General features: G+C 30.5%; 2 long non-coding RNA genes across 2 annotated transcripts; both read right to left on the reverse strand.

Annotated features, from left to right (window-relative positions):
• Window positions 1–1099: 1099 nt before the first annotated feature.
• Window positions 1100–7202, reverse strand: LOC134692902 (uncharacterized). Its single transcript, XR_010102288.1, has 3 exons — window positions 7113–7202; window positions 3276–3393; window positions 1100–2091 (listed from the first exon to the last, which is right to left on the reverse strand). It is a non-coding gene; the product is annotated as an uncharacterized LOC134692902 (long non-coding RNA).
• Window positions 7203–8668: 1466 nt separating this feature from the next.
• On the reverse strand, window positions 8669–13653 carry LOC134693755 (uncharacterized). Its single transcript, XR_010102463.1, has 3 exons — window positions 13550–13653; window positions 10588–10782; window positions 8669–8730 (listed from the first exon to the last, which is right to left on the reverse strand). It is a non-coding gene; the product is annotated as an uncharacterized LOC134693755 (long non-coding RNA).
• Between the last annotated feature and the right edge of the window lie 2496 nt (window positions 13654–16149).

Genomic DNA, 16149 nt, shown 5'->3' on the forward strand with positions numbered 1-16149 from the left:
CTTTCAATCATTACATATACATCATATAGTTGACCTACTACTTCCAGTATTTTAGAAATGGAACTAATCACATAACTTTCAACATAAAATGAGGTAAAGGTCAGAAAAAAACCCTGTATAACTGAAATGTATACATAGCCAGGAATCAATATACCAAATATAGTTATCCATCCTATTATTCATAGTATATACTAAATTTAAATGACAAACATATAAGCAGATGCTGAACCATTAAAATGAGGTTGAGGACATGGACATGGACATGGACATTTAACAGAGAAAAAAATCTTAACATATGGTATCTGCAGCATCCAAGCCTTCTAACTTTTGAGATATAAAATTTATATTTCAGAAAAATTATCCTGTAACATGAAAAATTTATGGTCATTTATCATAATTTAAAACCATTACATATTGCTTGGAATGTATCTAATAACCACAGAAACAGCATACACACTGTATGTTTGAATATTGGAAAATACATTCAGACAAGATCTTTGAAAAAGACATAACATACTGACGATATCTAAGAATCACAGACAATTCATACATGTATACATGTAGATCATTTCTAAGAAACCCATATAATTCACACAGATTGTATCCTGATCTAGTTTTACTTGGTGGGAATAGTAAAGTTATCATTTAATAATAAAATCATTTCACATATGCTAAGTCTAATTCAGGCATTTTATTACACTCAATTGAGTCAATTCTTTGTGTAAACTTTGATTATGACAGTATAATCCTGTTGAAGCAATTGTCTCTCTCGTTTTCTTTCTTTTCCTCCATTATTTTCTTTAAGATGCAAATTATATTTCAAAGCCATATCAATTATTGGAACAGGTTTCCTTTTTGAAGAAGACGTTTCTAAGTTGAAAAACTTGTGGCTAATCCATTTGTAATTTTTGAACAATAAAATACTAGCTTTTCTTTTAATATACATATTGGATAAAATCAAATCAATCAAAACAAGTTTAATTTTTTTTTTTTTTTATTATCATAAAACTTTCAATTTTTCCTCATTTGCATACAGTTAATATATTTTTCATGCATAACATTAAAGTATATAACAAAATAGACAAACATGTAACCAATTAAATCATATATAAAAAGAGGTCACAATGTGGTTTGGAGAGATTTTTTTTTTATAGAAAGACTAATTCAATCGACATTTTTAGAAACATTCTATTCTATTATAGAGCAAACAAATTTATTATCAATTGATAAATTGTGACTTTTGGACTTTCTGTCTTGTAATTCTTTTGACTTATTTCTGTTTTTCAACACATAATGTCAACAATCAATGAGCATAACATGTGAATAGTCAATTCCAGTTTAAATATTCATTATATTTGAAGTAAAATTATTTGTTAACTTATCATAATCATTATGTCTGTCTTTCTGTATTCCCAACATTTAACACTTGCATTGTTAGGTGTAATAAAACAGATGATAAAGCATCCTCTATGCAATGAAGAAAGTTCCCAATGAAAACTGAGAATTAGAGCATACCTGAATTTTACCAGAAGAATCACTGGAGTGATACTTTCCAAAGTAGTTTTGTATGGAGTCTTCATTCATATTTTTTTCTTTTGAAATTCATATTTAATGTGTGCCAAGATTATTTAACCTTTATCTAGAGAGGCATCCATTGTTGACAGGCCTTATGGAAAATATATTTTACAAAACTAAATATAATTGGAGGGGGGGGGGGAGAATAATACTACACATATCAAAGAATCAAGAAGTAAAATACACAGTTCATAACTACAAGGTATTCAAGTATGACATCTTAATATTATAAAATACAAAACCCAAAGAAAGTAACCTTACTAAAAACTTAAAATAGTTGTCAATGCTACTCAAGTAGGAAAAGGTATAAAAAACCCGTCTCAAACGTATTTAAAAATGAGTAAAACGTAATTACAAAACAGATATATCAGAAAAATACAATTCCTGAATTTAACATTAGTCTATCATAGTGGTAAAATATAAAACAAAAACTCAAAACTAAGTGCAATAATAGTCTTCTCTGTTCTTTAAAATTGTTGACACTTATATGGCAAGCTCTAAGAAGTCTTCATAAACCTAAAATAAAATTACTTTCATGTAAAATTCACAAAATCTGGTTTAATTTTTGAAATAAACATTTTGAAAGAAAAAAAAAGTTTGAACTATTTATATTACATTTCCACAAGATGACTGGCTTTCCCAGTGATATATCAAACTCAAGTTGGTATGGTGTCTTTTTCTAATCTTCTGGTTTGGACATGTCGCAAAAAATACCTTTTTTTGGTTTAAAAATATTTTACCAAATATAATTTATTATACGACTGGAAAATCTTTGGCTTGCAAGGTAGATCCAACTATCAAAACATTTAAGTGTAATCAAGCATATTTAAATTTAATTAAAAAAATACCCTTTTATAATAAAGGGCAGATAATTACATTGATTTGATAGGACAATTTGTGTTTAGTTCTAATGGACAGACAGACTGACAGGGTGAGATCTATATTCACCTCAAAAACTCAATAAGTTGGATACGGACACGATTATATCAAGGCAAGAGGTTTAAAACAATAATCTTCAATAAATTTAGTATACAGTACAATGTAACAATTATATCAGAATTATTTATTTTTGATTTTGTATCTGGAAAATTAAAACTATACCAGTAAAGTCTCTTCTCGTTTTGAAATTTAAAGGAAACCAAACTAAAAAATACTGTGAGAAGGCAGTAAAGGTATATTTTTTGTTCATGTCCATTTTGAATTGATCAAATGTTTTATTAATCCCAGGGAAACTGTTTGGAGCAGCATATCCAGTCTGCCTTACTTCACCAGAGTACTAAGCAGATTTTCCATTGGTCAATAAAACATTAAATCTCCTTAAAAATATGTAAAAAAAAAAAGTAAAAATACAAAAATACTGAACTCCGAGGAAAATTCAAAAAGGAAAATCAAAAATCAAAAGACAAAATCAAAAGTCCAAACACATCAAACGAATGGATAACAACTGTCATATTCCTGACTTGGTACAGGCATTTTCTAATGTAGAAAATGGTGGATTGAACCTGGTTTTATAGCTAGCTAAACTTCTCACTTGTATGACAGTCACAAGATGAATTGAAACATTTTCCAATATGCCTTAATAAAATGGATTTTAATGAAGTTGTTATATGCATATGTCTCATATTGAAAGTTTTTTTTCAGATCAAATAATCCTAGATAAATTTCAGTTTTAAAAAATATTTTTTTGGGGTGATTGATACCATTGTAGGTCCTGGATTTCTTTCAATATCACCATACAGCAACTGGTCGCTTTAATCTTCACTGTTGTTAGGGTAGATGTTCTTTTGGTTAAAATACTACTCACAACTTCATTACACTCTGAAACAATATACACATAGATATATATTTATATCAATATATAAAGAAAAGAGATAAAGAGTTTTAAGTTGCAATATATACACACTCTTCAACTTGATTGACTTTCTCAGATCTTTTTTTTTTTAAAACTTAAGTTTGCTTTAACAAGTTAAAAGTACATAAAGAGTGGATGATGAACTGCAATAATTTATATAACATGCACTTCAATCACCAGGTTTGAGATTTTTTTTATAGGTCCGGTTAGGGCCGATTTTGGCCTCAAATTTCAGATTCATCTGACGAAAGATTTTTACCACTTTTTAAAAACTATTTCATTTGAATAAATAGTTTTTGTGAAAGATTTCTACTGATTTACGGTAGTCATTAAAAACGTTCCAATTCAAGCTCAAACATGAAAAATCTACCAAATATGCTGAAAAATGTCACCTTTTCAGATGTTTTTTGTCAAAAATGAAAGTGGCCGCATCCGTGTTCATCCTCAACCTTTATATATGTTTTGTATTATCATAAAATACAACTTACATTTTAATATAAAGGATGAACACGAATGCGGCCACTTTCGCTTTACATGAAAACCGTCTAAAATTTGACTAAAATGCTAGAATTGTTAAGATTTCAGTGGTGCTAGTACCTGATGTATGTGCATTGTATTGTCAAGAACAGCCAGTATTTATGTTGCAGATGCATTCTACTGTCCAATAAATAACTGAAAGTTTACATTTCAAGAATTTTGTAAAACTGCTATAGTTTGGGGCCAAAAAGGGGTCTTAAACTATCAACAAATTTTGTTTGTGCAAATGTGAATAATTCCTCAAACTGAATTTAAAATATAAGTCTGTTGTCATATTGAAAATGGTGACATTTTGTTTTAAAAAAATATTGTTATTTACCAGGGCTTCCAAAAAATATTTGAGCCAGCCGGACATTTTGTGTCTTATACCATGTATACAGATCTCTTAAGACTATGTAACAAAAGACAACCATGGTAATCAGTTGGCCATCATATAACCAATGATTGACAATTAAAAAAAAACAGATATCAAACTTTACTTTGAAATAAATTCAATGTTCTGGCGTAAAGTGCTAAACTGACAGTTCATCATTTGAAGTGAGCAACATCAGTGTACTATATTCTGCCTTAGACTCTTTATTTGTGCAAAATAACATTATCAACCAGATGCTCCGCAGGGCGTAGCTTTATACGACCGCAGAGGTTGAACCCTGAACGGTTGGGGCAAGTATGGACACAACATTCAAGCTGGATTCCACTCTAAATTTGGATTGTGATTAAATAGTTGACACAGCATAGGTTTCTGACACAGAATGAATGTATTCAAATGAACTTAAAATTTTTGTTTTCTCTTAGAGCAATTCACTATGCTGTTGAATATTAATCCTCTCAAAAAAATGTTTGAAGAAATTTTCTTTTTATTTATGAAATTTCAAATGAGAAAAATTGAACCCAATTTTTTATTCACATCCCCCTTTCCCTTATTCCAAAACTAATTTCAATTAAAATATTCTAATGGAGTTTGCAACAATTACTACTCATTTAAATACATCATAAAATATTAAGATGTAAAAAAAATGCTTGTTATCACTGAATGGTAAAGATTATTTAAATTTACCAGTTGGTAGTAAAAAGTGAATATACATTGTATATTGTATATAACAAAGATTTAAGTTGATTCTGGACAAAGAAAGATAACTCCAATTAAAAAAAAATCTTGCAGATATTTCTTGCTTTCTATACTGGACAAAGAAAGATAACTCTTAATTAAAAAAAAAATTGCTATTTCACAATATTGTGAAATTAGATATTTCTTGCCATTGCACAATACTGTGCAATTGAAAAGACTTGCTATTGCACAATACTTATTATAATAATTTTAGATCCTGATTTGGACCAACTTGAAAACTGGGCCCATAATCAAAAATCTAAGTACATGTTTAGATTCAGCATATCAAAGAGGCCCAAGAATTTAATTTTTGTTAAAATCAAACTTAGTTTAATTTTGGACCCTTTGCACTTTAATTTAGACCAATTTTAAAACTGGGCCAAAAATTAAGAATCTACATACACAGTTAGATTTGGCATATCAAAGAACCCCAATTATTCAATTTTTGATGAAATCAAACAATGTTTAATTTTGGACCTCGATTTGGGCCAACTTGAAAACTGGGCCAGTAATCAAAAATCTAAGTACATTTTTAGATTCAGCATATCAAAGAACCCCAAGGTTTCAATTTTTGTTAAAATCAAACTAAGTTTAATTTTGGACCCTTTGGACCTTAATGTAGACCAATTTGAAAATGGGACCAAAAATTAAGAATCTACATACACAGTTAGATTCGGCATATTAAAGAACCCCAATTATTCAATTTTGATGAAATCAAACAAAGTTTAATTTTGGACCCTTTGGGCCCCTTTTTCCTTAACTGATGGGACCAAAACTCCCAAAATCAATACCAACCTTCCTTTTATAGTCATAAACCTTATGTTTAAATTTCATAGATTTCTATTTACTTATACTAACGCTATGGTGCGAAAACCAAGAAAAATGCTTATTTGGGTCCCTTTTTGGCCCCTTATTCCTAAACTGTTGGGACCGAAACTCCCAAAATCAATACCAACCTTCCTTTTGTGGTCATAAACATTGTGTTTAAATTTCATTGATTTCTATTCACTTTAACTAAAGTTATTGTGCGAAAACCAAGAATAATGCTTATTTGGGCCCTTTTTTGGCCCCTAATTCCTAAACTGTTGAAACCAAAACTCCCAAAATCAATCCCAACCTTTCTTTTGTGGTCATAAACCTTGTGTCAAAATTTCATAGATTTCTATTAACTTAAACTAAAGTTATAGTGCGAAAACCAAGAAAATGCTTATTTGGGCCCTTTTTGGCCCCTAATTCCTAAAATGTTGGGACCAAAACTCCCAAAATCAATACCAGCCTGCCTTTTATGGTCATAAACCTTGTGTTAAAATTTTATAGATTTCTATTCACTTTTACTAAAGTTAGAGTGCGAAAACTAAAAGTATTCGGACGACGACGACGACGACGACGACGACGACGACGCCAACGTGATAGCAATATACGACGAAAATTTTTTCAAAATTTGCGGTCGTATAAAAACTATATTTTCATTTTGAAAAACATATTTTGGTAACACATTAACCAGATGTTGACTTGACAATGATAAAACATGGACCAGATATGGATACGTAAAATCCATGTGCATTTTTAAAGCACGATTGAGTAAAAGTAGCTCTTTCCACATTATTTCATCATCAAAATACTAGAAATGAAAGTTAGATAAACGTATCAATGATAATTTTAATAGCATTTTTTATGAGCATTGATAGATTATTAAATTTCCCACCTGCACACATACTGACAAGATCAAACGTTGTTTTAATGACCTTTTAAATTTTTGTTATCAAATCATATTTATAAAACATTTACTAACATATTTCTAATAACTTTAATCTTTTTGAAAAAAGAAATTAGATGTAAACAGCTGACATGTAGGAACTTCCAAATGTTTTGGTGAATTGTATTAATATGACCGTCTCTTGAGAAAGCTGAAAAGTAGATGAAGGTATCATGCTTATCCCAGACATACTGTCATTTGTAAGGAATATATGACCGTTTTAGAAGCCATGTAATTTATTGTTTCCAATTAAGAAAAAATGTTAACTTGTTATTATACACTACCAAATGCTCTATGTGTATCAATCTCGTCACAGAAACTCCTCTCTTGCTCAACAGCAATTTCTTTATTCCGTATCTGATAAAAAGAAAATCGTATTGAATTAACCACCCACTCTACATAATTTTTTTATATGATGTATTGAAAACAAATGAATTAAATGCTTGTTGAAAACTGTATGTATTTTTGTTCCACAGTTCAAATTCACATTAGGCAAATAAAGATCCAAAGTTTCATTCTTTTGATCAAAATGTTTTTGTAATTTTCTTAAACAGCAAATATAGGCAAGTAGATTGGGTGCAACAAACTACCTATGGGATAGTTTTAATCCGTAAATGGAAGGTCATGGACTTAGAACCAACCTAAATTTGAACCCCTGTATTCTAGTGTATATCAATTTTCCTTAAGTTCAAATTTAAATAACACCATACAGCAGAATTAAATCCATATTAATCAAAGATGTTCACTAGTCAAGTTTTTAAATTTTGTCAGATTTCGTAATTCCTCTATAGTTCTATCCAATTGAAGACAAAAATGCAACATTCATTTTTCTTTTCAGAATCTTTAACATTCTGGAAAGAAGTCATTTGTACAAATTTTGAATTCTTGTAATTTTAGCTTCCTAGCATTTTGTAATTATTATAGTGTTTGGAAAGTAAGACTTGTCAATGATTAAGATATCGAAATTCAAGAGATAATTTTCCCCACAAATTTTCAATAGCCTATATCTCATGATATATCTCAAACAAACAAAAAAAGCACAAACAAGACAGTTATTAATTGTTTTTTGCTCTTTTGTTCTTTATTAATCACATATCAATATTTACCAGTTTGATGAAAAGCTTGATATTTTGAAAAGGAGATGAAAACATCCTTTAAGTAATTTACCATATTTTCAAATGGTGTGATGAATTCTGAATGTGTATATATATAACTAACCCGAAATGTAGAATATCTGACTGTTTGAATGTTGCCTACAAAAAAAAATGAAGGCATAAGCATATAAATTCTTATTTATTTTTTGCTTATAAGAATAAAAAATGCACATTGAAGACCTATTGGTGGCCTTGGGCTGTTTTCTTCTCTTTGGTTGGGTTGTTGTCTCGTTGACACATTACCCCTTTCCATTCTTTATTGTAAGTTGATCATTCAATAAATGTGATAAGCCTCAGAAAATTAAATCTGTTTTTTCATGTTTGTAGCTGTCTGTTTCTCACATTAAGAAATATGTCTTGCATTACACTGCATATATAGTTAAATAAATGCATTCAAGATACATTGTAATGGAGTCTAAATATATTCTTTATGTGATTTTGGAAGCAACACTATTAATGGATGGAAATGCAGAGAGCTGATATTTATGCAGTTCAATATATATATTCATATATATCAGCCATATACAACAATACCTGATAAATACTATGTAAACCTTTGTTTGTTAGGATGACAGCCACACGCTAACTTTTGGTTACTTTCTGTGGGAAATATTATATTGCTATACAATAATAGTTCTTCTTGTGGAAATAATATTCCAGAATAGTTTTACCATTGGGAACTTATATATTCTGTAACAACACTCCTCCTTTTGGCAGGGGCTCCCATTGATTTCTTCATTTCTATACACTGTAAACAAAATTCCAATAAAATGAATTTTATTAACCAATAACAAAAATATGATATATTTTATTTTTAAGATATAATTATTCATTCATGTGATATGTGGGGAAAACTATTTTTATATTTTTTGGGTGTATCTCTTTAACATTTTTGAAGGATGATTGCTTATAGAATTTTTACAGTATTGTTGATTCGATCATCTTTATGTTGTTCATCTGAGTCTGAGTGTCATGTAATAAAAATGTAATCTCTACACAAAGTATGTTTATTTTCCATAGAAACAGATAGCCTTTTGAAATACTGAGGATGGCTTGTAATTTAATTATCATCATGATCATTAAATTCATAGACAACACTGTGAGTGCCATTTTAAACTTAAAGAGAGATAGTAACTAAAACTATAGCACTTATATGTAAAAGACCTCTTCTGCTGCAAATTTCATTAAGAGTGGTCTTTTTGGGGCAGCTGTAGAGGCAATATTTGTTCTGGCAATTTGCAAGTTTATTTTATTTGTCTACATGATTAATTTTCTTATGCTTGATTTGTTCAGAACAGTATACATTTTGTCTTGTATCTACAGTGTATCCAGTTTTATTTTAGAAAAATGAACACTGTCACTCTCATGAAAGAATTTTATGTGTGCATGACTTTCCAACATACATGTATATAGTTATAAAAAGTACCAGGATTATGATTTTATACGCCAGACGCGCGTTTCGTCTACATAAGACTCATCAGTGACGCTCAGATCAAAATAGTTAAAAAGCCAAACAAATACAAAGTTGAAGAGCATTGAGGACCCAAAATTCTAAAAAGTTGTGCCAAATAAGGCTAAGGTAATCTACTCCTGGGGTAAGAAAATCCTTAGTTTTTCGAATAATTCAAAGTTTTGTAAACAGAAAATTTATAAAAATGACCATATAATTGATATTCATGTCAACACCGAAGTGCTGACTACTGGGCTGGTGATACCCTCGGGGACGAAACGTCCACCAGCAGTGGCATCGACCCAGTGGTGTAAATAGTTATAAAAAGTACCAGGATTATGATTTTATACGCCAGACGCGCGTTTCGTCTACATAAGACTCATCAGTGACGCTCAGATCAAAATAGTTAAAAAGCCAAACAAATACAAAGTTGAAGAGCATTGAGGACCCAAAATTCTAAAAAGTTGTGCCAAATAAGGCTAAGGTAATCTACTCCTGGGGTAAGAAAATCCTTAGTTTTTCGAATAATTCAAAGTTTTGTAAACAGAAAATTTATAAAAATGACCATATAATTGATATTCATGTCAACACCGAAGTGCTGACTACTGGGCTGGTGATATATGGCCTCTTATAAATAATTATCACATAACTTTTTCAAATTCTGCAATCAAAATACCGGGACCCTTCCTGATGCAATGTATAACTAAGTTTGGGTACATCTATGCTTTGTTTATTAAATGTAAAGTAAATGTAAAAATTTTGATTACAAAATCAGACGCCACAACCATTTTAAGACTCACTCACTGTATATATATATTATATATATATGACTGTATATATAATTCTTAAGAAATTAGAGAAAAATGTTATTTTTGTTACTTGCAATTGGTCTTTCATATCTTGCCCTTCATAACTCGACTATCCTAACTCGCCTATACACCTCGCTGATAAGGAGCCCTATGTTTTACTGTGTAATGTCATCAATTTCAGCAGATCTGAGGGGTTGCACTTGCAAAAATTACAGATGGATGATATAGGGATTTCTATGTATCTCCCAAAACTTTGTTTGTAGGGACTAGGAAATATAAAAAAAAAGTCACATTCAACTGGAATATATTCCATTCATTCTTATAATAATAGACATCATTTTCATACCTTTATATCAAAGGTGGTCTCAGTTTGGTCTCCTGTTACATGCATAGCAAGTCTCACCACTTCAGCAAAGGTCATCTTTGATTAAGTTTTAGCCCCAGGTATGCACAGTATTCTAACAGGGTCTTCCATCATTAACATTGGTACAACTTGCTTCAGGTTGGAATATCCTCAAATTAAAATGCTTTTCAACCTTTTCTGAAGTTTGTAAATCATATATATAAATAAATATAATCCGTAAAAAAAAGTTTTTTAGATCCACCATAGATTTGGATATTTTTTCATTTTATAATAATGGAGCATAAATAATTGTAACTCAAGACCAGAAACAGTGAAAAAAGTCAAATTTGAACTTAATCTGTGTTTTGTTGTAATAAGCAGTGTATAAGTTTTATAACATTTGTTGAGACAAATTAAAGTTAGAGACTAGAAAAGAGGTTTAGCAATTGGTGCGAGGACACAGTTATTGTCCTTTGATTTTCATTGTCCACATATATATATTCCCTAGTGTGAACAGTGTATTAGTTGCCAATTTTTTTCGTACCCTTTTCTAATTTATTTCTTGACATTTTATGCATGAAATATTAAGTAAGGGGATGAAATTACATGATAAAAAATTTGGGTGCTGAATTTTTATGTTAAGTAGTGATTTGGTCCAGTGGAAAAGGGAAAAAATTAGTATGTCTGAAGCTGTCAAACTGAATTTTAGACACCCTTAACACAGAATTGTCAATATTTTGAGTTAGAGAGCTGGTAGAAGTTTCTATAATTTTGCTTTATTTGTCCCAATAGTAGTACACTACACTGTAAAATCTTTTTGAGATTGAACAAGTGCCATTTTTTTTTAATTTGAATGTACAATGTATTGTCTAAAAGAAATGCACTACGAAATAACTCTTCTCTGGCCTAAGAGATGAAATCAGTAAATGTAGATTCTTTACTTTGGCAACTTCCCTGAATGGTTTACTGGTCTCAATAAAAGTAAAGGATTTAAATCTGTGTTTGATAGAAATTCTGTCATTTTACGGCTAAATAAGCAGTTTAAAGCAGTTTCCATGTTTATGGGTTACAGGCATGCTGACTTTTTATTTGAAGGCTTTTTATGTTTTGATATTTGTGTTTCTGTGCTCAATTCAAATTCTATTACCCATTAGGTGAACTCCGAATCTAGAGAAAAGTAGATTATCACAGAAAAATGTGCAAAATATGTTTTATTCATGGCCCTGGTTAAACGGCCTGTTTCATGTACATTGTATGTGAAATGTGAAGAGCTTTGTACATAAAATATGTAGTCCATCATAAATATTTCACTAAATCTATAAAAAAGCAGTCTTCTTTAGAATAGTTAGTGGTTCAAATATATATGCCAATTTAGACTAAAACTGCGTGCAAGTTTTCCTTGAAAAGTGAAAAAAAAAATGTGCATTAGACCATGCTGTCTGCAAAAAAGTTGAATGCAAGAGTATTTGTGCAATTAGACTTCTTGTATCATAACATCCTAGCATAGAAATGAACAAAAAATAACAAATTTCAATTTCTCATAGCTTCTGTATGAATTTTTATATGTATTAAAATATGTGCTACCGCCTAAATCGACTCTAAATAATCTTTAATCTTACATTTTATACTCATAATCATGTGGAATGCTTTTTGTAACTTTTCTTTACATTTAAAGTACATTTAATACATATGGAAGAATAATTTATGGTAAAAAAACTTCAAAAACTTGAAATTGGGTAAAAAAATTGCATGTTTATGTGACAACAGTAAAAGTTAGAGACCACTTTTACCAGCAGGCAGCTGCAGTGGTCTGGGAACAATGTATTTTAATAGGAAATGAATCGGATAGACTCTTTGGTATAATGTTGACAAAATCTTGGACTCCACGGTCCACGAGACTTCCAAGACTTGGAGATTAATGGATTTTGGTGGCGTAATCTTATAGAAAAAAATGTTGGAACTGCTGAGGCTATACATTGACCACATAGTTCTAAAGTTTTATCATAAAATTAATTAGATATATTTTGTCATATAAAATGTCCAAAATAAGTGTGATTTATAAAAAGTTCTATAATGTTTTTGAATTTGGACTGCAATCAGCGCCGTTTTTTAATTACCCTGTTTGCATTCTGTGATAAAATGAATGTGATAATAACAAATTTAAAGTGACATACTATAAGTTTGATACGCTGGCATCACTAGTTTGAAAGACATTTTATTGATATTATCGGAAATTATTAAGACAAATGTAAGATAATAGTGAATATGTTTTTTAACACATGTTTGGTACCATATTGTATCTTTATTACCTATGTATGAAACGACAATAAAATCACTGATTATCAGCTACAATTAGTTAGTGTCTAGTCCCGCCAATATATATGTATTTTTATGGGATGCATAAAAAAGTTATATTTATATTTATTTATTCATTCTGTCTTTGGATTCAGGTTCCAGATATTTTTTCAAATTCAATCCATTTATATGAGAGGGGGTAGAAGGGGTCCTGATCCTGAAATCCCGGGCTAAAATATACCTCATCCCGAAATCCGGGGCTTAAAAACACGAAATCCCGAGGTCCCGAAATTCGAAAAAGGAATTCCCGGATCCTGAAAGGGTCAATCCCAAAATCCCGAGGTTAAAAACATCCGATCCCGGAGTCCTGATAAAGGTCCTATCCCCCCTCTTATACATATGGTTTGATTGGTGATTAATTCAGTGGTAAAAAAAAATCACACCAGACACATTATCTAATTCATGAATAGACTAATAAAATACAAAATTGTGGCAAAATATTTTTTATAGACCAGATCACGGCACTTGTTTCTATCCATGCGAAGACCCACTATCAAACGATATATTTACGTAAATATATTTGACAGTGGGTCTTCCCATGGATAGAAACAAGTGCCTGTGGACCAGATACATAACCCAAGACGGAAATAGATTGCCACTAAATACTGACCTCTATAGAGAAACGATTCAGTTCTTAAACTTCTTCTGTAATGAAAAATCTAGTGCTCTAGCAGGTCCGTGGTGATTTTAGTTGACAAACCGAAGTCCCTGTAGTTTAATTTAATCTATTAATTCTAGAACTGAATTTGCTTACTTTTTTATGTAACAATTTTTAAAAATATTGCAATCTTGCAATAGGTACTACATATCTGCATGTTTATATATTTTAACAGCGTATATTACCATTTCAAAAGAGAGAAAAAAAAACTTTTTTTCGTTTTTGTATTCATGTGTATACCTTTGCTACCTCAAACGTAGAGAGCTCAAATAAAAATATAAAATGGAGTCAAAAGCGGAATAATTCCGGAGTACACCTTTTCAATGAAAATCTCTATGTACACGTTGGCGTTTATGTAAGTTGTTTTTTTACTTTTGCAAGCACATCATACACCGTTCAAGTTTATGTTCGCTTGATGTCTTCAATGAAATTGAAGGATACGGCGTTGCAAACAACACTGATGTAAAACCCGGAGTACATCGGGAAAACTTGTGTCGTTTACTGAACATTTCTAAAAATGATTTCATTACCCTCAATATAATTTCCAGCTGATTACTATGACCAATCTGAATGTCATCTGAATGTCATCTGGATATTTCTGTTTTGTTTCATGGACTTATAAAAATAAATAAGATCTTTGAAAATAATTTTCTGTAACAAAGATGGCGAAGATAGCAATGATGTCAGGAGGATCAATAATGATCAGCGATTGGTTTATTTTTTTAAAATTTGTTATCAGTACTAAAAGATTTTGTTAGACCGTACTTGCTAGACTTCAAAGCACTATGGTATTATATGTTAACGTTTGCGATTGGTTGATCGCACTGTTAAGTTTTTGTTAACGATATTATCAGAAATTTGTTAGACCGCACGGTCTCACGGTCTTACTTTGTTAGTTATATAAGAAGACTAAAAAACATAATATATTTCTTATATTAAAAGATAAAAAGTATAGGATCGATAAAGAAATTAACAGAATACAAAGTTCTCACCTAATAGTTTTTATATGCCAAAAATCAGATATGTGTTATTTCAAATAAGAAAAAAATAATTTACCTTGGTCATATATAAATTTGCTATGAGGAGTGCAAAATTCTACTAGAGTTATTTCCCTTAGTACAACTCTTATTATTATTCTCATTATTGTTTATGTTGAAAATAAAAGTAGCTTCAGCAGGAGACACACGAAATGGTTTGCAATTTTAACACAAATTGATGATGTAACTGATATCAACACATGTGATTGCAATGACAAAAATATATTTTTAACTGAATCTGGTCTTTTGCCAAAGAATTTTACTGATATTTATATATGCTCAACCCATTTTAACCAATTATTGAAAAGATACTCGGATTTGAGAAGGAGAAAAGTATGTCAGATTCCTACTTTAATAAGTGATCATCCTCAGGTAGCATCACATTCTATTGTTGGTGGTTTTAAGAAGCCATTTTAGCCTAGCCGCAATATCACTATCAATGATGTAGAGAAGATTCAGAAGTGTTATGGCCTCACACTTCCTATTGCATGTATTGGAAAGGACAGTTATTACCGAAAAAAAATTGATTTATTTAAAGTAAGTTCCTTGGGGTAAATTTCAGCAGTATATTGAGAAAATTCTTGATTATTTAACGAAAAAATATCATCAAGATAACGGTATGTGTTGTTGAATTTATCAATTAAATGCAATTTCGACGGGTCTTTACTGAGTTTAGTGATAAACTGTGATTTGTAACAGTACAAAAACAAGTCTATTGTTAAAGGGGCACAATGGGGATACCTACAACCTGTCGATAAACTTTGTTGCCGAAACTTACATGAATATTATCAAAGAGAAAAATAACAGCTTCAATCATCTCATCACACCTCCAGTAAGTATATCTAGCATACATTGTATTTACCTTTCTCATTAGAGAAGAAAGCTTTAAATGAGTTGCAGCAAATATATTTGCATTCAGCTTTACCAAACGACCATTTAAGTAAATATGAAAACTTTTGTTTAATAAGATAGTGTGGAGGGGTAGTGTAAAGAGTAGAAAAATCAGAACTGTCAACAGAATCAAAAGGACCATCAAAAGTACGTAATTTATCTAAAATATTCATAGAACTTTTTACACTCCGAAAATGGTTTATACCACTATGTTCATACATTTTATTACAATAGTTTATGATATTAAGCTCTTTAATAGTAGTTAATGAACTAGTTAAGAGTACTGAAAGATTAGTTGTAGAACACTTACTAGAGGCCGAGATGAAACGATATTTAATTTTTTTTTTGTGTAGTTTAGGTAGCCAATATATAGTGGGGACCTTCAAATGTTCAGAAGAAGCCTTAAGCTTTGATGTGGTTGTGATATGTTTGTTTACTATATGACTCTCTGTGGAGCGGATGGACTTGAATGTAGATGAAGTTAAAATTTCATTCTTAAGAACGTCCGTGTAGTATTTACGGCATACCACCACCACATTGTTGGCTGCTTTGTCGGCCGGTACAAACACAAACCACTTTGAAAGTTTTTGAAGTTTATTTCTTATTCTGGAAATAGGTGTATTA

Source organism: Mytilus trossulus, chromosome 12, assembly GCF_036588685.1.
Source record: "Mytilus trossulus isolate FHL-02 chromosome 12, PNRI_Mtr1.1.1.hap1, whole genome shotgun sequence".
Taxonomy (NCBI): domain Eukaryota; kingdom Metazoa; phylum Mollusca; class Bivalvia; order Mytilida; family Mytilidae; genus Mytilus; species Mytilus trossulus.